We start from the raw sequence: 24995 nt of genomic DNA on the forward strand, positions 1-24995 counted from the left end.
ATACATCAGGCCAGCTTAAAGAATGAGCAAGAAAGAACATTTTATTTTATTAAATAATGAAAACCATTTCACTGACAGAGTGTATTTGCCATTAGTGAGTAGAATGAAGTATATGTTTTTAAACTTCGTGGGCATTGTCAAGAAATACTAAGATGGTCATCTCATTGCTTTCCATGTGCACTCAGAAAACATCAAAATAAAAATATTCTTGTGCCACCTGAAATTATGATGAATAAATAAGAATAATGAGAAATGGAAAGAAAATGAGTTTATAGCAAAAGAAAAAACAATTATGGTTCCTAGAAGTATACTTTATATCCTTCAACAAACGGCACCCATTTGGCGATCTGTCCTGTTACAGTGCAAAATCTTCCAATCATGTGTTAACATGATTTCAACACAAAATATATTTCACATACATAAAGCTGTATCTGACACAGCATTATTGTCACCTGTTCATGAATCGCCTTCTCATTATGTGAGCTTGTTATGTTTATAGCTGGAGGCATTCCAGGAAAACATCAGTGAGCGCACAGAACACATTCCACCAGCAGCTCCTAACCGTGCCATTAAAGGCATCGTTGCTGCCATGGTATCAAAAGCACTGCTTTGAAATTCTGCCGCAATTGCTGCTCTTCTCCTTGGCTTTTCTTAAACCCAGGTGACAAATCGTGTTTTCTAAAAGAGAAAGTCTGTTCCCTGTTATAGAATGGTAAAATATTTGTGAAGATTTAAGAGTGAACTCAGAACATAAGCAAAGTATAGAATGTGTTTACATGTTGAAAAAAATGTACTTAATACTATTTTTATTTCACTTATGGAAGATGGTTAGGAATGCTTAGTAAAAGAAAACAAACTGGGATTCGATTTTTGTGATGGTTGGTTTTAATTTTCAACTCGACACAACCTAGATTCATCTCTACAAGAGCCACCGAATTTATCTGTGAAGGATTCTCTTCATTACATTAGTTGTAGGAATTGTGATGTAGGGAGACCTAGCCACTTTGGGTAGCATAATTTCTTGGTCTTGAGGTCCTGGACTGAAAGGGAAACTAGGAAAAGCTAGTTGTGCACTAGAATGTTTGTTCATTCATTTGTCCTTTCTGCTTTGTGACTATAGATGCCCTGCCACCTGTTTCTTCAAGTTGCTCCACTGTGATGGCCCTGAAGTTGGGATCTGAAAGCCAGGACTGGGATGAAAATGAGGTTTTTCTCCACGAAGCTGCTCTTACTTCACAGCCACAGGAACGAACCCGACAAGCAAGCTTGGGGGATAGCAGCAGAAACAAGCCAAGCTAAGCACGCTTGAAGGATATTTTCTTTGGATATTTTAGAACTTATTAGACATAGATTCAAATATCTGATGCAATGTGTTAAATGTGATGCATGACAACATCTGGGAATTCCAGTTATCTAGACATGTGGAATCTCTAAAGCAGCAACTTCAAAGGAAGATGTCAGTCTGGAGTCTCAGTTACACGTGGGTAACTTTGAATCCACGGTGGCCAGCTTACTAAAGGAAAGTTACCATAAACAAAACTGTCAATTTAAAATATGAAATACTAGATACACAGATCAAAAGTGGTCACGAATGTAGGAAAAGCTGTCTCCGAAATATCATGACTTGTGTAGAGAAGAAATCTGGTTGATCATTCACCTGTTTTTAGATAACAATGAAAAGTTCCAATGAAATCCGCTGATAGAAGGGAAAATGGTTTTTGTTCTATTAGTGAGCTGAATGTGTTTTTACATTGTCTCTTTAGCAAATGGTAGTAAAACCATTAAAGCTAAGAGGGGATCAGAAGTGGTCTGAGTGGAAGAAAATTTGGAAACGGACCAGATAACTGGTGAAGCATTGTTTATTAGATTTTCAGGGTTTCTCTTCTTTGTAACATTAAATGGTTTGTTTGGTATGATGTTCACTTTAAGTTTAAATTTGTGTTTATAATTTTATGTTTTCTGAAAAAGTATATTGACAAAATATTTAAGTTTTAATCCCATGTAACCTGCTTGTATAAAAATGATAGTATCTAATACCTGCATCATAAATACAGACATGGAGTGGTGAGTTAAAAATTATTGCCATATATGACTATTCTCTTTTATATTTCTTTCAAAAAAAGGTAAAGTCCATATTACTTTTTCTTTTTATTAAAATCAAAACAAACTTTCAAAACTTACGTATATGTACAGTATTTTTACTCTTAATCTCTAAGGTTAGTGTTATTTTTTTCTCAAATATAATTTGCTTTGGTTCATAAATTTTGTTATGAATCAAAGATAGGACCCTTCTCTATCTTCCATAGTATTGGTTCTGTTAATGTGAAAATAGGAGAAAAATCCTGAAATATTTTTTCAATTCAGATTTACTATGCTTAGCTATGGTCCTGGTAAATGTAGTTATTATATTAACTATACAACCCTTGGTGTCTCCTTTCACATGAGCAGACTAAGACTTGTTGTATTCCTCCATAGGAAATGGCACAATCTTTGGAAAGGACTAGTTTCGAATACTGTAAAAAAACGGAATCAAAAAGCGCACCTTTACTTGAGTACTAGAAAATACCTACTTCTCACACTGCAATGCTCTATTTTTTTTTGGAAAATATTTGTAGAATGTCTATTCTTCTGCAAATCAAAGCTTTATGGCTGCTTACCTCCTCTTTTTGACTCTTTTGGTCATTACTGTAAGTTACTGAGACATTAAGCCTTAACACAGCGTTCAGTTTAGTCCAGGCACTACATACCGTCATTGCTCCTCCCGCCAGGTCTCACAATAGCCTCAGGATGTCAGCACACTGTTCTTCCTGAAGGTTTCACCCATTTCCAACCTTCCTGTAGCTTCGGCAGAACTCAGTTCTGTTAGCAACACCTTCCTATTTTACACATTATTAGGATGTGTGGCCATAGAAAACAGCTCCCCCCCACCCCAGTAGCTTATCTGCTGGTGCAGAACACATCAGGCATTCCCCAAAAGCTCCTCTGAATCTTTAGGAGTGAACTACAGTGAGAAAGCATGTAACACAGGTATTATTATTAATATGTGACTGATCTCGTGCAACTTCTGACTGGACTGGGGACCCTTGATGAATCCAGAGGCCACAGCATGAGAACTTTTGCTAGAGTAGAAGGCTAAACTAGAGCAGAGAAGCAAACGCATCCATTTATAATAAGCTCTGTAGCTTTCTGTGCTATGGTGCTGTGGGCTTATGTGAAATCTCCCCACCTAACCAGGGCCAAGAGGGCAAATAGTGCAAACCACAGTGTCTAGGCTGTTGTGGTACAGAATTGTTTCCAGAACAAGCCACCGTATAAAAAAAAGCATTAAAACTGTGTTCTCTTTTTCTTTTCCTGATTTTGCTTTCTTGTGAATTATTCCTCGGGATTTTGGTTTTGTTTTTGACCATATGTGTGGGCGCATTGGTGCTTGTAGTGGGTCAGAGCCCTGTGCAAACCAATTGTTCCTCTCTAAATCTCGGCAGTCTTTCTAACAACTCTGCTGCAAACAATGGTTCACTCTATTTATAATGGACTATCAGTAAGTACTTTGAGAAGTGTCTTGCCATTCCTTTTCCTTTGGGAAAACACAACAGTAATATTGGGCATCCAAGTAGGATCCTTTGATAGGTCTGTGTTTAAAGTAATGATTTTTCATGATGAACAAACTGCTTTCTACTCTTGCTCTGAGTCCTAATAGTGTTTAGCTCCTGAATATGATTATCTACATCCAGAGAAGCAGGAGTTAGTTAAAGGAATGTAATAGCCACATACTTTCATTCCCACTTCCTCCGCATATTACTGGTTTTCAGATTTTTTGCTTCAAAATTTTGCCTTGGCCTACAGCAAGGGGCACAGAATTATCTACTTCATTAATTGTGTTCTAAGCTTGACAGTCAGAAGTTGCTTAATATCCTTGGTAGATTATTAGGAAGTTGATTTGCTTGTTTAGAGCAGATGTTAAGAGTAAACTTAGGAAATATTCATAGATACATGATATCAGATAAAAATACTTCAAAAATAAAGATTTCTAAATATAATAGTAAATCTTTCCCCCAAATTTTTCTTAGTTCACTGTTAATTCATTTGTTAACAGTCCTTAAAGCTGGATTCTGGGGACTAAGGTCTTATAGATCTTCCTTGATCAAAGGCATTCCCTGCCTACAGCATGTAGCCCCTATCCAATCTAAAGGCATATCAAAGTAATGTGCTGTGTTCTGCGTTTTGATGTAACCGCATGCCAGCACGTCTTCTCTCTCCCTCTCTGTACTAAGTATGGTGTCCCAACTAGCAGTACTGGACAAGATGGGGGCTTGTTTGAGATGCAGGCTCTCAGACCTCATTCCAGGTCTCTCGACTCAGAACACACATTCTAACAAGCCCCACAAGTGATTTGCATGTGCATTCAATTTGGGAAGCACTGGACTGGTTCACTAGATGCTTGTAAACATTTAAAGTGTATCCCTGATCTGGTCCACGTGCATCTCATTCCTAAGACAAACAGTGTGCTACTTGGTGAAGCAGGCATGCCACAGAAATCATTTTCTTGGAATACTTCCTTTGAACTGGGGAAGGTGAGCGAAGGTTGAAAGCCACTGTAATTTCTGTGGCAACATCATCTAGGAGACTAATTGGTGCAGCATGTTATAAGGAATTTCCTGGGAATCAGGTGGAGCTAACATAGTAAGGATAAAGAGAAGTATGAAAATATTTCCTGGGGAAAGATGAAGGATTCACAGTGTATTTAGTAGAAAGTCAGTTATTATGCATAAAAAGGAAATCTTATCCTCTCCAGGAAACTAAAGAGAATGGAGTAGCTAGCCATGAAGAAAGGGAGCCAGCTTACAATCAGATCAATATATACTCAGCTAGAAAGTGGGTGACAGGAAAAACTATAAACATAGGTCTTTCATATTTCAGGCTTAATTAAAGTACACAAAAGAAGCAATGCTATGATCAACAGTGTACAATGTAACAATCCACAACCTGGGTACTTCTGTTGTCACATTGAAAATGTTTCTAATTTCAAGGCTGGGGCAACACCTCAATCTCCAGAGTACTTGCCATAATAGCACAAGGACTTGGGTTTGATCCCCAAAATGCACATATAACACAGGGTGGGGGCAACACAGTGGCGTGCACTTAGGATTGCAGGACTTGGAAAGCAAAGACAGTCTGTTCCCTGGAGCACACTGGTGAGCCAGCTTAGTCTCCTTGGTGAGTTCAAACAACAAAGTGGTTGGTTACTAAGAAATATCTGAGGTTGTCCCCTGGCTTCTTTACCTACTTGGACCCTCACATATACATGCACAGACAAAGACACAGACAGACACACAGACACACACACACACAGACACACACACACACACAGAGAGAGAGAGAGAGAGAGAGAGAGAGAGAGAGAGAGAGAGAGAGAGAGAGAGAATAGTCTTCTTAAGAGACACAAGCATATAACGTCTGAGGTAGTCTATAAGATGTGTTATGTACAGAGTCAAACCCAGCTCTACACCCTCTGTTGCAAAGCCCTGAGTATGAGGCAGGTCGGGTCTCTGTGGGTTCAGTTTTAATTCTACAACACATCTGAACCAATCTCTGCAAACCTGCTTCTGTCTAAGACAAGTACCTGCTTAGACACAGTGGTCTATATACTATTATCCCAGTTGATCGATATCAAGTGTTGAATCCCTCAATTGAGAGACTGTATTTTGCATTAAAGTTAAAAGCATAAAATGTGTTAGGGCTGGAGATGGTGCAAAGATTTGAAGCCCTTAACTGAGTCAGCTGAGGACCTGAGTTCACTCCCTGGATCTCACACAGGGAAGAGAGGACCAACTCCTAAAAATTGTCAGTGTGGCCCATGCAATTCTGCACACAGACACAAACACATTGATTCCTACAGTTCCACAAACACACACATGCACAGGCATGCACACATAGACATTGATTCCTATAGTCCCACAAACAACATATGCCCAGGCATGCACAATCACAGTTATTCCTATAATCACACAAACACACACATGCACAGCCATGCATACTCACACGCACACACACACACACACACACACACAGATTCCTACTAAACACATACCAGTGTGGTACAAAGAGGGGCAACACATTGATCTTAGTAGATAATGATTATAGGGTAAATTATTTCATCAAATCCCTTAAGTAACTAAGATAGGCAAATAAAATGCATTTAGGAGCATGCACTGGGCCCTGAGTTTAGTCTCTTACACACTGTAATATCTATAACAGTCACTCAGGAGGGCATCTGGGATTAGTAGCATTGTATATGACTAGACAACAAAATTCCAAACTTCAAAATAAACGTTTTATTAAAAATGCAAGGTAATAGAGTCATTTTTACATAAACTACTTTTATTAACTCTGAACATGCTTGGAAGAAAAGATTTTTTTTTTTTTTTTTTTTTTTTTTTTTGGTTTTTCGAGACAGGGTTTCTCTGTAGCTTTGGAGCCTGTCCTGGAACTAGCTCTTGTAGACCAGGCTGGCCTCGAACTCACAGAGATCCGCCTGCCTCTGCCTCCCGAGTGCTGGGATTAAAGGCGTGCGCCACCACCGCCCGGCAAGAAAAGATTTCTTAAGTTCATTTTCTGTTTCAGGGAAATGAGATTTGAAGTTCCGCTACTTCTGAATTACAAATCTAATGATGGAATTTATTCCTGAAACGTGATGGCAACAAGGAAGTGCTCACTGGTCCCATTTCCCTCCCTGTTGGAGAAGAACAGAGGGCACCTTTCTCTCTTGTCCCCTGAAGGAGGGTCTGGCTTGTGAATGCCTTCTGGTCAGAGAAATGGCCCTGTGAACTCTGCAGTGTGCTGTCCAGCTTCTCCTGACAATGCACGTTCCAGCCTCCATGACCTAGTGCCCTGTCACGCTTCCTACAACAGACCCCTTCCCTACTCCTCCTCTGCTTAATGGCAATTTCTGATTTCTCATTTTTATGGGCAATCAACAGACAAATACCCATTATTTAAGGTACTGAAAAAGCGCAGGAGCGTCTAATCCTTCTCTTAGGGTAACAGTCTAGAACTGTAGGTGTTGTTGGAGGAAATAAAGTTTGCCCAAAAGAGCCAAGTGGAATCTAATCTAACCGAATGTAGACTTTGAAAGAGGCCCAAGCTCGCCAATGATAGGGCAGTGGGATCTCAGAGGCCCTCAGTTCTCAAGGATCTTTTTTCTCTTGTTCAATGCTCATCTGATTGGAAAGCAGAGTCTTTCCTGGTGCCATTGTTTCCTGGGAATACTGAGAGGAAGGCTTGGAATTGTCATGTCCCTTTAAATCCATCTTATTTCACTCCACTGAGTTTCGCAAAGCCACCAAAGTTGAATATAAGACTTCACATCCTGTGCATCAATCAGCATCCAAAGATAACTCTCAAAAGGCAGTGGAGTTCTGAACTCTCTTGTGGATTTGCAATTTTAATTCCTTGTGTGCTTACTCTGTGAAGGTTTAGACAAATCAACAGAAAGAAAAAAAAAAACTAAAAAACCAATCACTTAGTCTACAAAAATGCAGATCAAAAACAGATACTGGAAGCAAAGGATTTGATAGCATCCCTATAAATAAACACAGCAAACTATCCAAGATTCTTCTCTAAGAATCATCACAGCGTTATTACTTTATCCATTAATAACAGAATTATTTTGTTGTTTTCTTTATTGGATCTTTCTAATTTAAACTACACTGTCTCAACAAAGGGGTCTCACAGGTGTGCACTGCCCACCACAGCATGTTGGGCAGGCAGGGCTCGTAGAGTACAGCTCATGCTTCATTCTTTTAGAGCTGGCAAATGAGTTTAATATTTTAAAAGTAAAACTGACTTTATTAATATCTTTACCACTAGAGGGCATGCTTCCTCCATTTTGAAATCTTGGTCGCTTTTTCTTTCTTTCTTCCTTCCTTCCTTCCTTCCTTCCTTCCTTCCTTCTTTCTTTCCTTCCTTCCTTCTTTTCTTTCTTTCTTTTTAAGCCACTATATAATTTGTAAAGATAAATAAATCATTTTAAAATATTCAGAGTGTGTTTTCCTCCGTGGCACATAATACTTTTGCAATACCTGTTTATTTTCAACCATCACATTCTATAGTTGTACTGAATAAACCAAATATAAGTGAATCAATAGGATATATAGGCTTGTTTAAAAATATTCAAGTGATAGAAATTACACCTGAGAAACAAATATATGCATTTTGTAGCATTTCTCCTTTTGGTTGTATTTGCTAAGAGATGAAAACCTTGGAATGAACTTAAGATATGCTGTCTTTTCCTAGAAGAAGGTAGAACGGAGTGAGGTGGTCCTGACCTCATTGGCTATGGCTATCAGGCTTCCCTAAGATGGCATCTACCTGCAGGAGCTGCCTACGGAGACTTCTCTTAGTATTCACAGGGGCACAAACCAGAAGGAAGAGCAGGGCCAGGCAGAGCGAATTCTGCCTGAGAGAGAACTGAGAGGAACTTCAAAAGCCAAGCTGGTCCATTGAACGATGAATGAGCAGCAAGCTGTGGTCTTTGCAGGTCTGTCCCAGAAGGTTCTCCCTCCTGGGTTAATGTCAGGACGAACGGTGTGGGGATGGGCATTTCGGGCTCAGAGGCTGCCAAGGAGGCTGGCAGCGAGTCTGGAAGAACAATCCATGGAGCAGATCTGGGGAGGTCTGGCCCAGTCCCTCACAGCTCAGCAGTCAGGGAAAATGTAGCTACTTCCTCAGCGTGGGCTCTGTTAGCCAGCAAAGTCCTGAGTAAAATTTATGTAGATTATGCAGAAATGTACCAAGATAGTTATTAAAAAGCAATTTTCAAATATGCAGATCCTCAGAACATATTACTAAAGACTCCAGCTCAAGAAATTAAAAATTAAGTATGAAAACTATCTTACATAAGTATAATATTTTAAGCAGAACAAAAAGTAATCAGAATAATTGAACACTAATAAATCTATTACACTTTGTTCTATTTTAATATATGCTTGCTCTAATTTAAATGAATATATTTGAGTAGAGAACATGATGTTTTAACTATCCAGATTTTCCACATTGCTTAACAGCTAATTTAGTTAAAGTAACTTAGAATGAAATATAAATAGTTTGAAGAGGGAAAAGATCCTCAACTGTAAAATGAGAGTTTCTCTGTAAATATCCTGTCAAAATCATCCTTTTTCTCCTCCTTTCCTCTCTCTTCCAAATTAACCTTTTAGAGTGAAGTTTTATTTAATTTCATGAAATTGAAAGTGGAATAAAAGCTTGAGGGGGGAATGTTACTTTCTACAATTTCCGTGACGCATCTTTAAAGCAATGAAAACACACAACACACCATTCAGGTTTTCCTTCCTACAGTTCAAAGGCTTTCAGTGGGTGCCTGGTCACATTGACCAGTAGATGGCGCACTTGCTCCTCCGCACTGAACCTGAGAGCTTGAAACTTGCCCACATTATCAATCAAGTATCTGCACTTGAAAGAAGTATAATAAAGAAGGCGCCTTTAGCCTGCGTGGCGAAGGCAGCTGAGATTCTTTACGTGCAGGTGCGAGTAACCCTTTCAAGATGCAAAGCCTTTCAGTAATTCTCCTCCTGCAGGATCTCCACTTTCTTTCAGGCTGGTTTTGCTTTCTGCAAGAAAGAAATTGCCGCGTACCTAAACACCGGGCTGCATGGTTAAGCAATAAGGAGGCTGCCGTGCTCTTGTCTGTGTCAAGCAGGCTGAGATGCAATTTCCTCTTTCCTGTTCTCAAAATTAACTGATGAGAACAAGAATCCTAGGTGAGCATTTCTTCTTCGGAGAAGTTTCTTTCTTTCCTTCCTTCCTTCCTTCCTTCCTTCCTTCCTTCCTTCCTTCCTTCCTTCTTTCTTTCTTTCTTTCTTTCTTTCTTTCTTTCTTTCTTTCTTTCTTTCTTTCTTTCAACTCCAGGGTGGACAAGACATGCCTTTTGATGATCTATGTTGCAGGATAAAGCCACCTACTACACTTCCACACTATATTATGCTTCCCTGCCTGTGGTGGGAAACACATTGAACAAGGCACAGTGTCTTGATTGTCTGTTCCACCGCTTGTCTTCATAGAATAAGGAACTCATTGCTATTCATTTCCTTCCTGCAACACTGAAGACACACCTTAGAAACTTCCAGGCTTATTATAATCAAGATTGATGGTCCACAATGCATTCTAGGAGGGTAACTTAATTGTTTAAGTGCACAGCAGAAAGTATCTCACCCTTGGAATAAGACACACAATAGTAATTATTGCCAATTATCTTCTTTCTTTAGCATTTCTTAGAAACCATTAAGTACTCAGACATTGTTAACTCTGAACGTTAGGCTAGCCAATTTTATTGCTCTGTGAGAAACAGGATAAATAAAAAAGAAATAAAAGTTCTCAAAAATAATCTTTGTTCAAGACAATTGCAATAATAGTGGCAGAGAGGCTGTAAATCATAGTCTTTCTGCCACGTTTCTGCTTAGAGAAATAGCAGCTGCCAATGGGAGTGGTTGGATCTTAAGGAGAGGTGGTGCGCTACCTGCGGCAACCACCTAGGACTGACACCTCCCTCCATTAATGCTTCTTCTTTCGTCTTCTGCCTTCTGAGTGACACAAAAATGTGCTACCACCCGAGAGGGACCTAGATGTTTGCTTCTGTATCTGCTCCAAGTTTCCAGGCTTAGCGAGGCTACATGACTCACGTAGGGGGCCACAGTAAAAATGCTTCCTTCCCACAGCGACTGAAGGGAACTTTCAAAACTCTGAACTGGAGGACGTCTACTTGGTCCTTAGCTTTTAAATTTCTAGCATTTGCAAATTATACTTAACATTCGAGTCTATATAAATTCCTATGTTATATAAATCTTAAATTCGTTTCTACCCTGTGAACTTCTGTCCACACTCAGCCCTCTGAGCGCCACTACAGCGGCAGAGGTTCCGGAATGGACCTTGTTTCTGTCCTCAGATATTGCTGCCATCACTTCTGTCTTGAACTTCCATCACATTTATCGTGCACGCGTGTTTGTGTGCGTGTGTAGCGTCTTGCTTTCCGTCAAATCGACTAACGAACACTATCCGTTTGCTTCCCATTGGAGTGCTGTCCTTTTGGCTCTTTGCTACAGTGACGGCTATTGAGTTTGTTCCCACAAGGCCTTAACAGATAATCCCACCCAAAGGTAAGAGCTACAAAGACAATGTACGCTCTCAGTGGTGGAGACCCGAAGTCTGGAACTAAGGTGCTGAGATGGTTCCAGACAGAAGCTGTGGGGCACAACCCTTCCTTGCTTTGTTCAGCATCTGGTGGCTCCCAGAATTCAATACTTTATGGAAGCAAGACTCCAGTCTCAGCACCTTTCCATCCCACATAGCTTTCTCCTGACTCCATGTGGCTCGTTATGTCTTCTGCTCTTCCCATATCTAACGCTAGGTTCCCGAATCCCATTACAAACAAGACCGAACTCAAAGGTTCTGGGGAGACAGAATTTAGACACTATTCTGCCAAATGTGTTCAAGGTTTGGCATTTTTCTTAATTTGTTGTTTTCCGAGCTACCCCCACCATGGGACATCATCTCCCCGGGACAAGAAACACTGCCTACGTCCTTATAATTTACCGAGGCACGATGTAGAAATTCAATACTCTTTGTTAACAGACACATTGGTGCTTCAGGTAATTATAGTCCCGGAGCTCTGACATTTCAATCCCTGTACTGATTTCCTTTGTTCCTATGCCATACTGAACACACAACGCCACTCCCTCTATATGCTTGTCTCTTTCATCCAAAGTAAGATCTCTCATTCTAAATCCACAAATCCCTGTTCTGTGTTTTACATTGGTTTTTGTAGTAGTGTGGAATCTGCATTCACGAATACACCCTCTCTTGGAATGTGGAAGGCCAAGTTTCTCGCATTAGGTCTGCTGAATGTGAGAAAGATAATTTTACTTTTGTGGCCCATGTTTGGTTACTCTTTAGAGCTGCCCACGCCGCTCTTTATTGAAACTTCTCTATTTTAAGTGATAGGGAGCCGGTTACCAAAGAAAGCGGTGAAGGATGAAGGTTACGTCACAAGTCCTACAGGATGAGCAAGGCGTCACAGACACCATCTCTGCCCTATTTCTGCACGTGCACCCAAGAGCCCAAGGTTCCCGTCAGTGACACTCTGCCACGAAAGATTTTAGCCTTGGCTGCACCTGAGCATCATTTCAGGAGCTGTAAGCATCGTGAACCTCAGCCAGTGCTCAGGCCCAGTGACATCCTAATACGGAGTGGACTGAGGTCCTGCAGTCTTCACTGAAACGTTTAAATGTTTGACCACTAAACCTGATATACATCAAAGTGATTCAAAATGACGATTTGCTACATATACCTATTGTTCACTGTTAACACAGCCACATTCGCTGGAATATCTCCCACTGCGTAGCTGCTTTCTCCCAGGTCCCTGTGCAACAAGTTGGGGCGTCTCCTCTTCTGTTTCTCCCCTACCCAGCCCCTGGAGGGCTAATACAGCTAAGGAGTCTTGTGATTCGGCCCAAGGGCTCTTATTTGTAACTCAGGTTGAGTTGTTTGCTTTATGGAGTCTGTCTGGTGTCGACTATGAACTACAGCTGTTCCTTTAACTGTTCAAACTTCAGTGATTCTGGGAGAACGGTAAGGATGCCTGGGCCGGAGAGGACACAGCTCTTTGTTTTTGGGTCCATGCTTCAATTTCCTCCCATGGTGCCCAGTATCCAGGAGACCACTGTCTTTTGCTCCCATCCAAGAGAATACTGGGACCGACACTAATGTCCTAGGTTATATTGGTAGAGCGAGATGTACGGTGTGGTTGGCAGAACAACAGGAAATGTCCTTAGGCTAAGAAATTGGCTGTTCCTTAGCGGTAATTCTATGGTTGAGCCAAGTATCTCCGAATCCAGGAGCCAGTCCTACACACACTATTGTGGTTTTGCTCCTGCAAACCTCAAACAGCAATCATTCTCTTCCAGAACTTTGCTCTGTAAGCATTCTTTCACTATTGGGCAGGCTGACTCCTTTCGTTCAGGACTAATTCAGCTTTGATTTTCCGTTAGTGAAGAAGACAGCTACTATGTGTGTTCCCTCTGTCTTCTTGGGCAAGGCCATCAGACAATGTCAGCTTACATATGCATTATATTCTTTCGATGCACAACACACCCCTGTGGCAGACATCTCAAGGATGGCACTATTGACTGTGAAATGCACGTGAATAAAAACTGGACATGTGCCGGGCGGTGGTGGCGCACACCTTTAATCCCAGCACTCGGGAGGTAGAGGTAGGAGGATCTCTGGGAGTTCGAGACCAGCCTGGTCTACAAGAGCTAGTTCCAGGACAGGCTCCAAAGCCACAGAGAAACCCTGTCTCGAAAAACCAAAAAAAAAAAAAAAAAAAAAAACTGGACATGTTTCCAGTACATTTTAAGAATAATTCAATCAATTAAACATCTGGCTTATACTTAAGACCATGTGTATACAACTGTGATACAGCTGCAGTTTTCATAGTAAATATGAATTTTTAAAAGGTATAATTATATGATTTTTTTGGTTGAAGGTAAAAGTGAAAAAAATGACAATGTGGACTCAAGATTTAATAATATCTGCAGATACTTTTGATTGGTGTTCATTGTCAGTGACATCATCCTTCTTCCCCTGAATCCAAGACTCTCTCCTTGGGAAGGTTGTGATGCTTTGGTAAAACTCTTGAGGTCTGAATCTCTTGGCGTCTCTGGCCATGGTTCCTAGATCACATGAAGCACATTCTGTTGGTTTTCTGTTCTTTATCTGCTCTGACAGTGCCTCTTTGTCTTGTGAACTGTGTGAAATCTCCCCTTAAAACATGCCACTCTGTCTTAGCTCAGCGTCAGACTGACCTGCTGGTACCATTGTTTTGCTGGAGACTAATCCATTTGGCAAGGGAATTTTGTCAGTGGTGTTATTGTGTTCTTTTCTGCATGGGGTGACCGTATTTGATTTCAGAAATTAACCTCTTACTGCTCTTCTTCATATACACCTAGCCCGAAATAGCTTGACTAAACTACCTCAAATTGATAAGATTAAAATTGTGTTTCTTCAGCCAAATCTTATTGGCGACTTGTCTGTGTAGTGTCATGTTTCTTCTATTCATTTGGAGAAAAAAGCACTTTCTAAACGATTTCTACAATGTAATTGTACTAGATTGTGGTTTCTCTTTTGATATATTATTGGATTTGGAGTGTTGCATGAGCAGGCAGCTAAGAACTTAAAATATACATATTGTCATTGTAGATTAGTGTGGTTTAATCACATTCACATATCTCTGAAAAAGCTTAGTTGCTAAATAGCAACCTTGTGCTTATTATATTCTGTTTTTTTGTCATTGATAATGTTTCAATATTTCTGGATTTTTGCTGTTTAATTATTGCTATGGTCTACTAAAAACACCTGAATAATTAAAGATACTGATAAAATTGAGGAATGACTGAGTACCTGTGAACCAAAAAGTTTGTATAGCAACATTAATTGAAGGGTCAGAGTTTAACTGTTTCAGATACCAGCAGCCATATAACGAGCTAATATCTAGAGTTGATTTAGCAATTAGTGAGAAGTGCATTTATTTTAAATATAACGAGTTATTTTGGGGGGAATTATTGCCATTATTAAAACATAAATTTATTATATAGAAATAAGAAAAACTTGCTTTTTAAATTTTTATTTTAATAAATTTAAATTTACCCTCTCCTTTAAAAATATTAGGTGTTATGGTAATATGTAACTAAGATTAATAACCCATCTTTAAAAGCGGAGATTAAATTCTTTTATGCGTATCCCTTATTTGAAACCACAGTCATTTGGAAAATGCACATGATGTAAGTTTCCTCAATTAGCAAAGAATTTAGGAATGTAAATCCAAATAAGAAAATGCAAGATTCAACAGTACTGTGATCTTAATGTTCAGCGGATAATGGAGAAAATCTGTCATTCAAACATGTCTGTGAATTAAAAGATCGCTACAGTGATATTTATTTCATTGCCTGGTGATTTGTCGTATGCACACATTCGATTTTGTATTTCTTGTTTTCTCTTATCCAATTAGACTTTTCCCCCAGCCCTGTTGAGAAACTGATGATTGCTTCCTCGTGGGATTGTTTCTATAAATAAAATATTGAAGGCTGAGGAAATACATTTGGGTTCAAGAGTTTATTCAGCATTTACGGGGGGGGAATTATTTTTTTTTTCTCTTATTTTAAGGCTATTTACAGTAGATTTAGTTCAATTCACTACCTTTAGATTTAAGAATAATTGCTTATTAAATGGATTTATAACTAGTAACTAAATGTCTGTATGGAATCTGCACATGTCAAACACTTTGACTCTATTCATGCAATGACCAACGCATACAGCATTACTTATCCTCTGCCAGACGACATGATGGAAACTATCCTAGACTGACAATGTGTCATTATATTTTCTTGGAGACTTTTCATTACTTGAGGGATGGATGTTGACATTACAGCTGTGCAGGACTAGCTCTTTAGTAAGTATTTTCTTTTTGTCTTTATGTTTGCTTTTTTTTTGTTTTTGTTTTTTGAGACAGGGTTTCTCTGTAGCTTTGGAGCCTATCCTGGAACTAACTCTTGTACACCAGGCTGGCCTTAACCTCACGGAGATCTTCCTGCCTCTGGTCCCTGAGTGCTGGGATTAAAGGCATGCACCACAACTGCTTAGCATAAGTAAGTATTTTCTGCTTGACTCTATGTTCATAGCATGAACTTTGCAAGTGAAAACTCATGGGTAGTCTGATGGTAAGTATCAAGTGAAACAAAAGGGACTTACGGAGTTGCACATAGTAAGATTACAAGTGGAAGTGCTTCAAATCAAAGTATTTTTCTGTGACACGGCAGTTTTCAGCCTACTCACAGTTTCTCGAATGTAAGAGGCTTCCCCGATTTTTGAGCAGCTGAATTCAGCCATATATCGTAATCACATAACCAAAATAGTGATCCAAGGGAAGGCGTATAGTACAAATCACTAAAATATCAACTGTTATAAAGATCCATTTTAGTACTGGTAACACATTTTCCCCTCTTGTGTGTTTTCATGCCTTCCGTTAATGTATGGAAGCCACAGGGGAAAGGCTAATATTTAGCCACAGCTGCAGAACTGCCTGGCTAACAAGTTTTGCCTTCACACCACGGTGCCCAATTACTCATTCTGCAGAGTTATCAATATCACTTGTCAGAATGATGCAAGTCATCACTGGAAACCTCTTTGGCTCTTTGGCACCATTTGATTCCAATGGTGGATTGTTAGCTTAGGGAAAACAATAATAATTATTAATTTCATCCTTGATCGCAAATTCAAGTATGACCAGTCTATTAGCTTTATGTAATCAAGCTGAGCACCACTGTCCTATTTAAATAATCCACTGAGATAAGTAATTTTTATTCTATTTATCAAAAATGACAAGTAGCTATCGGATAATGGAAAAACTAGGGTATCTTTCAATAAATAATTCTTGAGCTCTTATTATTTACAAAGGCTTTATGGTACAAAAGAAAGCTGTTGGCAAAATAACTATACTAAATACTAACTTGCTTTCTCTCTCATTGTCTATCTGTTTCGTACACTGAAATATGCTAGAATTCAGTGCAAAAATTTTGTCTTTTTCTCTAACTACTAACTCCTTGTCACTTAGAATCAATCTTGATGTAGAAAATAACGCCCATAAAACACATCCTGAATGAAGGCTCAGTAGCGGAATAGCTCAGTAGTGGATTGCTTTCCAGCATGCAGAAGACCCCGTGATTAACCCCAAGCCCCCTGAAATAAAAATAATTAATAAAATATTAAATAATAGAAATAAAAAGAAATAGTTATCAAATGAAAGAATGAACGAATTCACATCTTTTTGGGATAATGAGCTTGGAGGTTTAGAAGGTAGTTTCATCTGCTTAGCCCAGTCTAAAAAGAGGGGCTAATAATTTATTATATAACTTCACCAAATGATTTTTATAAAAGGCTAAGTTTATTTAACATTCCTTCACATGCTTCTCAAACTTGTCAAAATCTTTTATTTCTTATGAGGAAATGGCAGAGGAGCAATTCTCCAGGGAAGATAGTGGGCGACATGGGCTGATATCATGGCGCTTTCTCACTCAGGGCAACTTCTGTAATAAAGCACTCGTCAGGATAATGACAGGTTAGAATGTTTCTGAATCGAAAAATAAACAAAACAAACAGAGCCAACTAACTCAGTCTGGCATTTCATGCTGTGAAAACAGCCTCTGTGAAGCCCCTCTCTGCTCTACCCTGGACAGTCTTTAGTTGAAAAGCTGGCCGTCTGCTGATGGGTTCTCCAGTGCAAACCCGTTCTCTAGACTCATCTCTTTCTGGAGTATGTATGAGAAAATGTTACACGCTAAGTATAATTCAAGCATGACTTCAGATTTATGTGAATAAACTGTTGATCCATTTTTTCCAGAATATTTTTGTATAAGAGCAAAACAAAAACTAAAAGGGACTTCTAGGTAGGAAATTATCACTAAGCATATTGAAAAGTTGTGAGTTATCAGGCTGAAATACTGGTTCTGAATATTCGAATGTATTGACATGAAATTGTGTATGAATGAGTTTATATCGATATTTCATTACCATTTATGGATATTGTGGTTTCTTACATAACAGAGTGATATTTAGTATGGTAAGTGCTTCCAATGAAGACATAAATCCTAGAGTCAAAGGTTTCTACTAAGCAACTACATGTCTGGATCACTGAGAAGGCTGTATCTGCTTGGCAGGCGGAGTTGTCTCTGGAACTGCTCCTGAGACATGTTTGAATTTACATCACCATATTCTTCTAAAATGCCCATCATTTTCATTATATATTTCACTTATTTAGCAATGACCTATAGTTTATGATTTCTTAGAAATCAAGTTTTATGCTTCCCCTGCAGAGTATGCATTAAGGAGTGGGCCAGTTTTAGCTAGTGAATCAATGAGCTCTCAGAGTGTGACTGGCTGTCCTGAGCTCATGGGTAATTATTTTCCATTGATATTCTAATAATTTTGTGTCTTCTAATCATATGATAACAACAATGTGTCGTATCTCTGCTTTTCTGGTTAATGGAGCCGGAGTTGTAATTGCTATAGCATGAAGCGGCTACCATGTGCTACAAGAGATAGGATGGCACTTATTTTAGAGGTTGATACTCTGACCTCTGCACCAATGCCAATGCTGGAAACACAGGATAAAGATATGCTAATCTTGCATATAATTAAAAGTTGTAATGTGAGTCATATGATTTGGTGAAGAGCTTTCATGTTCCCCAAATATATCAATCTAAGTGTTTCCTATTGCCATTAAGATATTTTAAAATTTCTAGATTTATAACATAATCAATGTATATGAATACAGAGTCTTGATGATAGTTAGAGTCCTGTTTAATTGTCTTGGAAAGAGCTGATATCTGCAGCTCATTTCATGGCTTACCTTTTTACCTTCCTTCTCCTGAAGTCTGTGGACCCATGAGAAAACTTGGAAGTGTCTTCTCAGTTTCTTTTAGAATGCATTCTGAGAAGGGAATGGCAATCACTGGGTGGCCACTTTCTCCTGTTTCAAGAACAGCAGTCTCTCTACTCATCCAGAGAGAGCAGCAATCACAGACAAGAGTCCGTAAAATTCCAGCCTGGTGAACCAATGAGCTTACTGGGGTTACTAAAGAGAGAACTAAGGGGTGTCCTGGTAATGTACATCCACTGTGATGGGCTCTAAGTTGTCTATGTAATAAATACAGTCAGCAGAATCAACACAGATACTTAGCAGCATGGGTGGATGAATGTGGAATGCCCTGAGACTGGACTGTAGGCTGCAGAGGGGAAATGAATGGGATCTGAAGGTCAAATTCCTAGGGAGGAGTAAGTAAGTGTAAGGTGCAACATGACATTTAATTTTGTGCATTCTCCTTGAATTTGGTGAGAAGTTAATATTTGGAGTATACTTAATTCTACATTCCTATTTAAAGAGGCATTAAGATCTGCCCTGTTAGCTAACAGTTTATGAAATGAAGATGAGAAAATGGTTAGTTGCAACACACACACACACACACACACACACACACACACACCCCTCTTTAAAATACAGGCACAAAAAAATCAAGATATGAGACTTTGAATTCACAGTTCATAAGCAACTCTCACATAAAGTCCTTTGCCTCATACCTTTTCAGAAAAAAAAAAACAGCTTTAATTTTGCTCTATCAAAACTTCTCTTGAAAACTTCAGTTTATAATAGAGGTAGATGAAGCTGTCCTTCTGTCTTCCCTCTTGCTGTACTTTGGATGCCTTCTATCTTATATTTTTTTCTGGTCTTTCAGCCTGCAGAACAAGCGTCCATTGGCCTGCAGAGGTCCTATTTTCTCTGGGTGTGATGGGAAGAGTCCACCCCTCTCATCTTTCCTCTCGGAATGCTAAGTGGTCCTTTCTTCAGGTCTAGCGTAGGAAGACGAGGCATCTCCTGGAACATGTGATTATCCATTCTGAACAATTTTCCAGCATTTCCCAATTGATTAAAAACTAGCCTACTTTAAATAACATTTGCAATTCATAAGCCATTATTAGAAATAGTCAGAACAGGATGTGAGCAATAAAGGAACAAGGATTTTACGTGGCGCGTGGTGAAGAAAACAGTTCTGAGAGGGTCTTTGGACATCACAGAATTCCCACAGCTACAACAGGACAACACATTTAATGGTCCAGACCAGAGAGTGGATTGTGTACTGGGACACTTGGGCAGTAACATTTGGTAGCTTTTCTGTCCTCACAGCTGTTGATGGTATAAGATTTTTACCCAAATGTCATCATTTTTAGTAATTGCAAAAATTGCACTTAGCTGTTAAAATATGAGCGGCGGAGCTGCTTCCCACCGCCACCCGGCTAGCTTTACCCGAAATAATTACACAGAAACTGTATTCTTTTGAACACTGCCAGGCCCATTAGTTCCAGCCTCTTATTGGTTAGCTCTTACATATTGATCTAACCCATTTCTAATACTCTGTGTAGCCCCACGAGCTGGCTTACCAGGGAAGATCTTAACCTGCGTCTGTCTGGAGTGGGAGAATCATGGCGACTCCTGACTCGGCTTCTTTCTCCCAGCATTCTGTCTGTTTACTCCACCCACCTAAGGGCTGGCCTATAAATGGGCCAAGGCAGTTTCTTTATTAAATGAAAGTAACTCCTCCATCACTTAGCGACTGAACTAATTAATTGGAAGCTGGTATTTCATGGTGCACCTCTTTATTGGTGGCTCCAGTCTGTCTTTCAGCAGTTACTTACCTAGTGGTTCTTATTTACTTTGGAAACATCCTTGGGCCTCAGCTTGCTTCCAGGCTTCCATTTCTATTGCTTCCATTGTGTCCTTTTCTTCCTACCTAAATTTTGGGAGTCTGGGTTGCACATTACCACATCAGTAGTGTTGCAGCATGATTTACAGAGGGCTTAAGATAAAACTGCAGTTCTCAAACTTCATGGCTAGAAACTCCCTTGAGCTTTAATTTAAGGTCTCTGTTTCCTGAAACCTCATTGACATAAAACACCCAGCCCTTCATGTCTAAATGGGCTCCTTTTTGAGGGGACTTTTAATAGGCATGTAAGACTACTTATATCAAAAAAAAACCCTAAAAATATAAAAATAAAAACAAAACAAAGCCAAAAGCCTTCTTTTTATACACACAACTGCGCATAAATTTATTTTTCCTTTTCAAAAGGAAAGATCACCTATTCGATGAGAATGTATGGATGTGAGACAGTTGGTAACCCAGCAAGAATTGTGCAGACTTACGCTTAACAGATAGTGTCTGCTGCTCTGCCATGCAACAGTAAGCACAACATAAATAATTTCATGCCTTCGCAGTCAGACAAGAATTTTCCAGGACTTTATTGGGGTGAATTCAACAGTATGAATGCTTTTGTGGTTGGACTAGCAATAGTAGACGCTGGTGATTTTTTTTTTTTGCTGGCAGAGAACGAGCCTAGTTGTTGAAAGATTTGTAAATAGTCTCTGGTACCCAAACAATGCACACATGGATCTTATTTATGATGGTTTTTAATAACCCTGAACTTGGGATCAGCTGGTGATAGTGCAAAAAGCAGTAGTGGGCCACCCAGCGTGAGCTGAAAATAAATCAAATACTACAAATCTATGGTATATATATGTGCATATGTGGCCAATGGTGGTTATATTTTAAGTGCTGTGTTTATATTATGGAGGTTTAACTGTACCCAGATAGTCTGAAGAAATTACCTTTGATTGTTTTTTTAAGACAATCTACGTATTTGTCTGGAAATAGTTCTTTTGTTGGTTATTTTGGTATTTTTATTATTAGGAAGTATTTAAATCACATTTTTCTATAGAATAGAATAAAATTGGTGTAAAACGCTGTTGAGAAATTCTAATGTCAATTCTTACACTTTTGCCAAAGTTTAGGACATTTACTATTAGATAAACTCAAAAAATTACTTTTATTATTCTAGAAAATAAACAGAAATTGAGAATGGAATACTGTCTGGAATGCATGGCCTCTTGTTGCCTTTGCCACATCTTCAAAGAATGGAACTTGCAAGCTATGTAAAACTATTCTTGCAGTTAAGCTATTCCTATTCTTTGAGTCCAAAGTCAGCAAAATGTAAAGAAACACTACGTTTAACTCCTGAAGAAAGGAAACATCTTCTAAGTGAAATTCTATCTTGAATCTAACTTATATCAAGGCTGGATAGCTATCACTGAAATACAGACAATTTTCTATTGAGTTTTGTTACAAATTGTCTTAAATATTTATGGATTCCTCCTTCATTATTAAATAAGTTTGACCTCACATCTTGACCTCAAATCGGCTGATTACCATTCTGAGAATTATTATACCCAAGATTCATGTTAATATTCTTAGATCTTGGACAGGTGAAAGCCCGGTAGAAACACTGATCCTTGATCAATGGACAATCAAAGACAGTTTAAGAAAGATCTGTATCTATGGCCCTCACATGGGATTAGCTCTAAGATCAAGTAAATGAAACAGTAGAGTGTAATCAGAGGCTACTTGTTTGTTTCCCAGCTGCCCAGACCGAAATAATCACACAGAAACTATATTAATCAAAACACTGTTTGACCAATTAGCTCATGCATATTTCTAGCTAACTCTTACACCTTAAATTAACCCACTTCTATTAATCTATGGATCACCACGAGGATCATGGTTTACTGGTAAGGTTCTCTAGCGTCTATCTCCTTTGACAGCTACATGGCATCTCCTTGACTCTGCTTTCTTTCCTCCTCTATCTGCTTGGAATTCCTGTCTTTCTTACTCTATTCTGCCCTGTCATAGATCAAAGCAGCTTTATTCAGTAACCAATAAAGCAACACATATACAGAAGGACTTCCCAGACTGGGAGAGCATCACTGTTCCAGCAGTTACGTGCATACAGATCACACGGGTACGGAGTTACACTAGCTTCCATTCCGTCAGTTAGGATGGGTATTATTACGAGTACGAACTCCCAGATGGTGCCCGTGTCAGTGGTCCACACTCTCATCAATGGCTTCTAGTTTTCTGAACTTAGCGAACACGTGATCAGAGTTGTGGCACAGAAAACTGGAATGTGCAGAAGGGTGCAAATGGGAATGAGACAGGAAGTCAGGAATTGGCATCGGCAATAAGACTTGGACACACCTATACGTTTTTGGTCTTCCTTCCTTTGAAGGCCAATGCATTCTCTCGTCTTGCTTAGCCTCACAACATCAGAAGCTCTGCTGATTATCCTCTTAATTTTTATGCTGAAGACTATACTATTCAATTTCTGACTGTCATGGGAAATGCTTTCTGCCATCAAGTGGCCGATGACTGGAAGACGAGTGCACAGTGAGCTGTGCTGTGTATTCTTTGCACATCATTTCATCACAAGGCATCACCAGAAGGCAGCGAGAAACGCGCATAACATTAGATAATGAGAGAGCCGCTCCCGCCCTCAACACAGCTGACACCGATTTGTCTCTGCCGCCTCCCATGAACGCGCATGCTGCCCATTAAATTTTTACTTTAAAGTGTTCTGCTTAGTTATGGATAGTGTGAAATATTTATGTATTCCCCCTGACCCATCCAGATTTTCTAAATTACACGATAGCCTTTCCTGTGGACCTGTCCAAATGCTCTCTGAAAGTTCCTGGGAAAGGAATGATTGCACTTCAAAGTCGGTGTTGTTGTTTCATCTCTTTAGGCTGCTTTTTATCAATTTCCAAGAGAGTTAAAGCTGAAAGATGACTATACTTCAAACAAAAGGCAATTATTTCAAAAGCGTTACCAAATAATGAGAGCCAATCAGTGTTCACACGTTTGGAACTTGTGTCCTTTCCTTCTAGACCTTGAAGTCCGTCAGTTTTCCCTGAGACTTTCACGTCAGTGGGCATCTGGAGTGTGTCATAGTTGCACCTGATTTCTCCCTCCCACAACACATGTGTTTTGCTCCTGGTGTTTATCCCTGGAGTGGCAGGGTTTGGATGTGCCAAGTCTCTTTTCATTTTTAAAGGGAATGTTTTTGCATAAAGTATTATCTTTCAGTGTGTGAATTATGATGCTCTTCTTTTATATATGCTTTAGAAATTATGTGTAAATGTCCGCTCTTCTAGTTTATTTTGTCCTCTGAAGGTATTGTGTATCTTATTAAAAAGTATATAATTTCTTGTATGCTATATAGTCTTTTAGTTTTGAGTCTGCTTTTGCAAGTTTTTCCACCAACATTTTGCAATTGCTCAGATATATGCACCATATTTTTAAATATGAAAATTTTCTTAATTTAGTATACTTTATGTTTTTCACCTATATAAAGCTATTTTAATGTATACAAGATATCAATAAATATTATTCAATAGAGTCACACAAATGTTTCTTTTTATTTTGAAAATATAAACATAGAAATGTACATAAGGAATGAATGGTTATTCAGTATCAAATAATAAAACTAATTTACTTAACAAATAGTGACAGGGTCCTGGCATGCCTAAGACAAGAGGTATGCAAATGAGCATGACCATGCAAGGGAGATGCTTGTTACTCTGTGGTTCTTACCTTGGGAACAGAGCAGGGGATGCATAGGTTCAGGGGATTGAGATGAGTCCCCAATGTAGAGAGTGTGCTGCTTTCTTGGGGCAAGTAGGAACATCCTTTTCCAGAACAGAGAAGTGGAGAAGCAAATGGAGATCATCGTCATTAGTGTGTCCTTCACACCACTGCTCAACAGTGTCCATGCCACGAGGAAGAGAGAGCAAAGCCAATGGTCATGAGTGGGTGCTTCTTGCCTGTGCTCTTCCATCTTCATTGCATGGTGAGCTTTTTATCAGCTTTCTGTTTTCAGACAGAGAACTGAGAAACTTAATGGAAGAACTGGGAAGTAAATAGAAAGTTACCCAAAGAAATCAACCCAGGTTGCTGGCCTCCAAAACTCACCGCTACCTGCTGGCTACTTCACATTTGATCTCTTACCTACCACAGGAAGGAAGGTATTCCCATCTCGCTAAGTTAGCCCAGAGTCCATTTCCTCCTTTATTTTCTGAGACTATATGACATTACTTTTCTCTCATTCCACAGAGCATGTTCCCTAAAATTGTATTAAAATATCCTGTTACCTTTCAAGGAACAAAGATAACCAATAAGACTACCTGGCTAGGAATTTATTTCTACAGCTTTTTAGTTATGTGAATAGAGTGGTAATTTAACCTCTATCTAACTCCATTTTGTTTATTGATAAAAATGGGAGTTGTAGCTCCCATTTAATGATTGACTGGAGTAATAAAGCAAATATACTTGATAATGAAAACAATACATTGTGTGTTTTAAATTGCTGTTATTATTCTTACCACAGTGACTACAAAGATGCTAAGTTTCTTCTTTGACAAAACTTATTTAGTTTTGGCAACTCTCTTTACAGTCAGTTGATTCTCAGGGGACTATTTTTGTTCAGCTTTGACTGTT

Source organism: Chionomys nivalis, chromosome 26, assembly GCF_950005125.1.
Source record: "Chionomys nivalis chromosome 26, mChiNiv1.1, whole genome shotgun sequence".
Lineage (NCBI taxonomy): Eukaryota > Metazoa > Chordata > Mammalia > Rodentia > Cricetidae > Chionomys > Chionomys nivalis.